Source organism: Hibiscus syriacus, unplaced genomic scaffold, assembly GCF_006381635.1.
Source record: "Hibiscus syriacus cultivar Baekdansim isolate YM2019G1 unplaced genomic scaffold, ASM638163v2 tig00010968_pilon, whole genome shotgun sequence".
Classification (NCBI taxonomy): Eukaryota; Viridiplantae; Streptophyta; class Magnoliopsida; order Malvales; family Malvaceae; genus Hibiscus; species Hibiscus syriacus.
This window is the reverse complement of record NW_024062239.1, coordinates 1495527-1504505: the sequence shown is the minus strand read 5'-3', so window position 1 is coordinate 1504505 and position 8979 is coordinate 1495527. Positions and strand designations below refer to the sequence as shown.

The 8979-nt window shown below is 32.8% G+C and overlaps 1 pseudogene; it reads left to right on the top strand.

Annotated features, from left to right (window-relative positions):
* The first annotated feature begins 461 nt into the window (after positions 1 to 461).
* LOC120204466 lies at positions 462 to 3636 on the top strand (annotated as a pseudogene).
* Positions 3637 to 8979: the final 5343 nt, after the last annotated feature.

Here is an 8979-nt window from a genome sequence, read left to right as displayed (position 1 = left end):
TATATGTCAGAAATACCTTGAAAGCTAAAATGACTAAAATATTCCAAGTATAAAATGATAAGATTCTCCTAAGTCACATCCTTCTAATTTGGTGTAAATTTGTTAAGAAGTGAAGTTGCATATACCTATCGAATAAAAGTGTCAAATTGTTTGATTTAGTAAGGCGTTGGAATAAATAGACTTTAGGAATATCATTTGATTTTGGGTACATTATAAATGGTGCATATGAAATTCATATATTACATAATCCACTCCTCTTTTCAGTTTGTAGTAATGTGTTGGTGATGCTTTTCACTACTCTTGTGTTTTTGCAATGACAGCTCCAATTTAATGTAGGTTAAAACAAAGAAACAGCCACCAGACCAAAGCTTTGTTAAGAAACCAAAACCGACAACGCTGTAGAATCCAATGAAGAAGAAGAGAAAAAGTTCGATGATGATGAAGAAGAAGGAGAAGGAGGTGGAGTTGGGTTTTATATGACCCCATTTCTACGGTGGCGACATTCGGAAACGGTGACTGGAGAAACATTAATCCAACGTCGAAAGACAATAACCAGCTCCTTGGTGTTTTGGCACCTTTGTTAAGAAAGTCTCTGGTGACCTGTAGCGTGGACACTCGTGACGTGTCTTCCATGGATATCAGCCTGCCAACCGAAGTGAAACACGTGTCTCACGTCACATTCGACCGCTTTAACGGTTTCCTCGGTTTTCCTACTGATCTACAGCCTGATGTTCCCAGAAGGGTTCCCAGTGCCAGGTTTGGTTCTGAAATTTTATTCCTTATGCATTGCAGAATTTTATATTTTTAAGCTAAGTTGAATCTTCTGAATTCGTTGATTAGATGCTTTCTTTAAAAGAAAAACTTTTTTCCTTATTTATTTTGGTGGGAAATATACAATTACATTGCTGTAAATACGTGTGATGTTAATTTGCAGAAGAAATATTAAATTTTCTTTAATTTCAACAGCTTTTGTATGTGTGAAAATTATGTTCGACGTAATTGTGTCCTTATCTGGTTTGTGTGCGTTTCTGTACAATACAAGAGAGGCATGCCAACTACTTTTGGACAAGGAAGTTGCTAATATTTTTGCAATAAAAGTTTTTACTTTTTTCCAGAAAAGTTGAGGCTTTCATTAAGATGGAAATTTAAGGATGGTGATTCCAACCATTAGTCTATCTTTTTTGTAGTCTACTTGCTTCATTGGTAATAACCCAATTTTGATTAAAATGATGCTTCGGATGTGGATTCTGGCTTTTGATTGTTTAACTTTTCATACTCCGACTGATGGACAAACCATAAGTATTTTACACGCATAAAAATCGAACTGATATTTTGTTATGTACTGAAGATCAGATCTTCTCTGCTTGCGTTAATGACATGAATTTATGTTGTAAATTGTAATTTTGTATCTGTATTTGATATTTCTTTTCATTGTATTAAACATACAAGATGTTTATTTCCCATCGTCCAGTGCAAGTGTTTTTGGAGTTTCTGCCAAGTCAATGCAGTGTTCTTATGATGACAGAGGGAACAGTGTGCCGACGATTCTTCTTATGATGCAGAGGCGATTGTATTCCGAAGGAGGCCTTAAGGTAAGTCTAAGTCTATACTGGGTTCATGTCTAAATAGTGTCTTAATTGCTTAAGGTTTTGAACGAGCTTGATTCCGTTGACTGAAGGCCGAAGGTATATTCCGAATTAATGCCGAGAATAGTCGAGAAGCATATGTCCGGAACAAGTTAAACAGAGGTGTAGTACCACGCGGAGTCAATGTGCATTGTTTGGCAGGTTTGATAAAGGTATGCATCTATATATTACCTAGTCTTGTTTCTGGTATATGAGAGCATTGCCAGTATTTCTGAATTGATTGCTCTACTTGAACCTGAAATGTTTGTATAGGCATGGCTTAGAGAACTTCCAAGTGGGGTTCTTGATTCCCTCACTCCGGAGCAGGTGATGCACTGCAACACCGAAGAAGACTGCATCGAACTTTTGAAATTAGTTCCTCCAACAGAAGCTGCTCTGCTTGATTGGGCTATCAACTTGATGGCAGATGTTGTTCAACACGAATGATACAACAAAATGAATGCACGCAACATCGCGATGGTTTTCGCCCCGAAAATGACTCAGGTTTGTCTACTTGCCTGTCATGATTTCATTTTGTCCCACCAAACATAACTAAACTGGAGTCTCTTATCGGTTTGCAGATGGCTGTTCCTTTGACAGCATTGATTCATGCTGTGCAAGTAATGAATTTCCTCAAAACACTCATCTTAAAGACATTACGAGAAAGGGAGGAGTCCGCTGCCGAGGCCAGGCTCCTGCCATCGTTCTCTGATTCTCCTACCATGAACAGCAGGGTACAGGATTGTGAAGCTGTAGATGCATGTGCATCTAAGGAAACTGCCACTGCAAAGTTCTTGAGGTCTGCCACACTGAGTAGACTCGAATGTGGCCCTGACTATAGACTATGGAGCAATCAGGAGAGTGACGGTGAAGAGGATTTGAATCCTTTTCAGGTAACATCGCGTCAAATGTGCACGGAATAGAGTATGACATCAGGACCGGCTTAGTTTAAGGCGATTACGCAGGCTCCCTGTAAATAGTAGAGGTGGATAGGCCAAAATGTTCACATATTGATCAATTGATGAGGTGATTGCTGGCATTGCATGGCCTTATGACGGTATGATTCCTAGTGTTTCAGCGAAATTTGTTGTTTATTGGATTTGTTTAAGGTACTGACTAAAGGTATAGTTTGGTCTTTACTGATTTATGAGATAAAATGCAGTTGTTAGCCTCCTTGTACTGCCTACGATTTGCTAGTATTCCAGAAATTCAGATAATTCCTTTTTCATGGGAGGGGATCTTCAATATGGGCCTCCACATATTTATGGATCGGATTGGGCCTCCTTTAGTTTGAATTTGATCGAAACAGATGTATTTATAGCAGTGTAGAATTATTATATATTATTAATATACTATATTGTTAAAATTTTTAATAATTAATATTTTAAATATTAAATATTTTTAAAATTATATTAGCCTGGTATATATATTTTTAGATTAAGTCTAAATATATATTATTTTTATTATATTTTATAAATTTAAAAAATATATACAAATTATGCTAAGATAATTTTTTTAGGTATAACTTCAAAATTAGTCTCCCAGCATTAATTAAAATAGTCATTTTACCTCATATTTTATATTGGAGCAATTTGACCCCCAAAGTTTCATTTTATGATAAAAAAACCCTTAACATTTGACAGAATAATCACTTTGTCACTTATTTTTTTAGGCATTTTATCCCTCAACGTTTTCATTTAGGTTTAAAAGACTCCTATTTCATAATAAGCCGATTATAGGCTTAAACCGAAGTTACAGGAGTTTTAAAATGTGTACATATCAACAAAAAAGAAATTTTTTGATCTGATAGTGTAGGGAGTGTGCTGTCTTGCTAATAGAATTAGATTGTTACGTTATAATAAGAGTATGATAATGAGAGTTTCGAAATGAAGTGAAAGTGATAGGCCTGATGGTGGTAACAATTCACCTGCCCTGGCCAGGCAGGATGAGGAGCGGACACCTCAGGGAGCACCTTTGTAAAAGTTAAGGATTGTTTTCAGGAGATTGAAAACGCATTCGAATAGTGTTAGAGGATTTCCATCGTTCTGAAGTGGAGTAGTTCCTTTGCTACGCTGATAAGATAGAGTAGAGTGGATAGCTGTTATCATGAAAATAATAAAAGATCAAGTGATGTGGATATTGTTTCGGAAGAGTTTAAGAATGGGTATATCGGTGATCAGTTTATAAGACAAAAGAAGTTGGAATGTTTGAGTTTGAACCAAGGAAATTTCATTGTGTATGAGTAAGAATGCGGGTTTGATACATTAAGTAAATTATTGTTGAGTTAATTTCGATCGGAAAGAATGTACATGATTGGAAGAACTGGTGCTGACTAACAAAGTTATGTGATGATAAATGTATTAGAGTTAAAGGATTAGAAGATGATGCCAGGTTAAGCTAACCAAGTATGACGTGGATTTGGATATAGTTGTATATTTTGATCATGTAAATGTGATGTAGTGAAGGAGATGAGGATTCGTATGTTTGAGTGAAGCTAAGGATTGATAGAAAAGTTTAAGATAATAAAAAGGGATATGTGTATTGTGATTCGAACAAGGATTTTTTTAAGAATAAGGTTTGTGCAAGTAGTGTTGACTATCAGAGTTATGAAGATGTGATAAAGATTGGTAATCAGAGATCAATATAAGTGATATGAAAATAGTATGAGAGCATGAAGAAAAAGATATGACTTATGTTACAAAGAGATATTGAATTTTTGAAGGAATAAGTGGATATGGAAATTAAATGATGGAGCTTAAAGGATTAAGTGTGACAAGGATTATTTGATTTCGTAAAGTGTATGCCTTAAGCACATCTGATGAAGGTTTAAGGTTGTGTTTCTTGGTTAAGTAGACGTAGTCAGAGAGAGATAAGGATTTATTTATATTTATTAAGAAAGTTTAAGATATAGTCGAATGATTATATTCCATTTAATCAAGTTGTTAAGAAAACGTGTGTTATTTTGAAATGATAATGGATTTAAGGTTGAGATATTACCGTAAGGCAATTAGAGATTGATGAAGAAAATCAATTGATTTACGATCTTGAGTAATAAGAATTGATGTTACTGCCTACATGATAAGTGACATGATATGAATTTTTGAAGGTCAAAAGTAAGTGTAGAATTGAAGGAATAAAAAGAATAGGAAATGGATTGGATTTGTGGAATTGAAGATAAATTATTAATTGCAACTGTGAAGAGTTAAAGTGGTGGAAGCATCATGAGATAATGAATAGAATATATGTATATGGTATTTTCATCTATCGGTGTAGTAAAAATTCGAGGATGAACTTTCTTAAAGGGGGGATTTGTAACATCCCAAAAACTGGGTTAGTGACTAAAATGAAAGTTTTTGAAATTTGGTGATCAAATTATGAAGATTGAAAACTTCAAGGACTTAATTGGGATTTTTTTTAAAGAGGATTGATTGGTAGAGATGAAAAAGATTGAAGGGTATAATGGTCATTTGACAACCAAGATAATTATTTTGTTATGGTTATATAGTAACCACGTGGAAGAGAAAAGAGGGAAAAATGAAATATAGATTATTCTCTTCATCTTTCTTCTTCTCCTCTCTACCGTGACACCATAGCTTGAGGTAAGGAAGATTTTAGTTGGTTATTTCTGGTAAATTATGTTTGGTTTTGATTCTTGAGGGTGTTAGAAAATGTATGGAAGCTTAGGGAGTGATAGAAACTTAAAAGAATGGTAAATTATGGGGATTTAAAATAAGGGTTTTTAAGTGAATTGTTGGGAGAGAGTTTGTAAGTGGATTTTGAAGTCATATTTGACTTGTAAAGGGTATAATTAAGAAGATAGAAGTAGTAGAAGTGGATTAAAAACATGTTGAATAATTGATATGATTTTTGGTTCCAAGTGTTCTATGAGAATATGGATGTTAAAGTGTGTTAAAGTGTGTTAAAGTGAAGTAAATTTGTCTAGGAGTGTATAGTTGAGTTTAAAGGCTTTATAGAAGAGTAAAATGAGAAAAATAACAAAGTTTTGGGTAATTTTCGGGTTAAAAGAAGTGTAATCTGGGATGGTAGTATCGATAATGGTTGAGTGAGTACCGATACTACAAGGAAAATTTTGGGATAATTATATGTAGAGTATCGATATTGTACGAACAATATAGATACCATAGGGAATAAGAGTGATAAATCTTCATGGGGTACCGATACTGAAGTGGTGGTATCGGTACCATGGGTATCGATACCATTGGGGAGGTATCTATACCATTTCTTGCAATGAAATTACAAAATAGAAATTGGGTATCGATACCGTGGAAGGGTATCGATACTACAAGTATAGAAGTATCGGTACTGTGCTTGTAGTACTGATACTACCAAATTTGGAATTAAGGAATCAATGTTTTGTTTAATTTATATTGGCAAAAATCTTTTCGAGTATTTCAAATTTCGATATTCATTGAATTGTATATTCGTGTAGATATCGATCGAAGACAAGATCAAGACAATTCGAAGCTATAAGAGTGCACAAGAATTGTACATATATGAATGGACTAGTGAGGCGAGGTGAGTGCATAATAGTATGAAATATGATCGGAGGGGAAATTAGACTTGCCATAAGTCTGTTCCCTATATTTTGAAATATATGATTGAATGAATAGAATAATGAACAGGATTGATATTGTGTGAATATGACTTGTATGCATTATATGTTATGTGAACATAAGAGAACAATACATAAACTATATGATATTAGATAAGTGAAGGTATGCATATATGATATATGTTATGAGATAAGACATATGTGTTTACATGAGACATGATATGAGATATATGAGAAAAAGGATATGTGATGATTTAAGTGAACATATAAAATATTATATGACTATGTGATTATGTGAAAAAGAATACAAGTAAATGTGATAAGCTATGTGATACGTGAATGTAAATTATATGGAAATGTTCTACATGAAAGTAAATTATGTGCCTATTTGAATATGTGAAATAATATAAAAGATAATGTCCATGTTATATGACATGAGAGCTAGAGGTATAGTTGGCATGCCAAGAGTTGAGGGTTCTACATGGTACTTCGGGACATATATGTAATCATTTGGATCATATATGTGGTACTTCGGTACGCCTATTTGGTACATTGGAATATGTATGTGGTCCTTAAGGAGTGGTTATTCGGGACATATGTGTTATATGTGGTCCTTCGGGACATTTCTACGCGGTCCTTCAGGACAAATTCTATGTGCCCCTAGTGGGAATTTATACAAGCTGTGGTGACAACATATGTGCACAACCTCAATGTACTCACATATTTGTAGTTCTCACATGTGTACATGTGCTATTAAAAGACATAACATAAATAAAGTGTATATGTTGTCATGTGTTTTGTTGTGTGAAAATGTATGATATGGTGTATATAAGTGTTAATTACAAGTTTAATTGATAAGAGAGATTAATAAGAATAATATATGATTATGTTAAGAATGTAGAAGATGATATATGCGTATGCATGTATTTGCTACATGAAATAGTATATGATTTTGTAGGATATGATAGAATTAAATGTTCATGTATTGTTAGGAATTTCAATTACAGTATATGTTTTATATGCCTCACTAAGTCAACGATTTAGCGTGTGAGTGTTTCACACGTAGGTTTCGATGAGATTATAAAGCATAGAGGAGCAAGAGGAGTCAGATTCTCCTTTGCAAAGATCAGATCATAAATGTATTTGAATAGTATGTATTTTGTTATAAGAAATATAATTGGCATGTAAATAAATGTTTGAATTGTATAGGCTCTGATAAGTTTTGTAAACAATTTGATTGAAATTGTATAAATTATATACTTGATTTGATAAAAGATAGAATATTCATTCTTTTGTAAAAGTAAATGTTTTGAAAAGTCAATGTAACACATCGGACTCGTATCTGGGTCGGGTACGGGTTAGGGGTGTTACAGGAGGGGTCTGAACAGTGCCTTTTTGATAATTTTGGGCTAATTCTCTCCGTGGTCATCCGTAATTTTAGGATCTTACAATTTAGTCCTTAAAACCTTAGATTAAGTGTTTCTTCCTGCAATTTAATCCATGTAACTTTTATTTTTAATGAAATTTAATCCCTGGTTCCATGTTAAATTTTTGTCGTTGTAAATTATTATTTAACATGTAGTGCTATTTTTTTAAATTCAAGCATGCCTAGTTAGTTTAATGGCGCTATTGATATTTTAATAACATATGTTTGTTTAATTGTGTGACTTTTTTTAATTATTAAGCATGATTAATTAATTTGGTTCCTAATTTAAGCATGATTAATTGTTTTAATTTGATTAAATTATTCAATTTTATAGAACTTATTGATTGAACTACATGACATTATACTCTGTCTAATAAGTATGATAGTCTCATCTCATTACTCGACATTTTTCATAAATAATTGAAAGGTAATATTTGTTTAATTTAAATTATCGAAAAGGCATGTCCTAATCCAACTAGAAGTCCAAATCTGATAACTTAAAGTGAATAAATATCCTCCAATAAAACCAGTTAAAATGACTACATTTTAAAATTAATCAAGAGGGTAGGAAGGGAAGTATTTTTATATTTAGATTTAATGAGGATAGGCCACTCGACCCTATTCTATGGTTTTTTCTCGTTATTTATAAGTATTTGAACATTCCCTATCTATCTTAAAGGCTTGGTAATTTTTACAAATAAAATGTTTGTTTGTTGCACAACCACTATGTGAATAAATATAACATTACCCATAAAATTATAGTATTTCTTATTTCTTTACAAGAATGGTAAAATTTTCGTTTTACCCTATATTAGATGGTCTTTCCCCTCGACTTGAAATGCTAAAATATTGTCAGTTTACCTTCATATTATTGAAAAGAAATATTGATTATTCATCGCTTTTGTTGGAAAAGAGAGGGAGTCGTCCTTCTTTATATTAGGTGACTAACTCTCTTCAGTTAAATGCAACGAATTGTTAATTTTTCTCTATAGAATTTTAATCGACAAAATATAATTGTATTTATTCAATTAAAAGGGATCATTAATTAAATTAGATTTGAACTCTTAATTTTTCATTGCAAAGACAATAATTAATCGATTAGGTACCGATTTTCAGGCGTTGTGGAGATGCTAACCCTTCCTACACCTAACCGACTCTCAAACTTATTTTTCTAGAAAAGTATACCAAAACGTTATTTTAATAAAATTTAAAATTAAAATTTTATTAAAAATAACATTATATTTTTGGGTGTTCTAATCATACCCTAAACAGAGATTGGTGGGACTCCCTCGAACCATATTTTTCATTTTTAAAAAAATCTCAATTTTAGTCAAAATAAACCTTAAACTTAATTT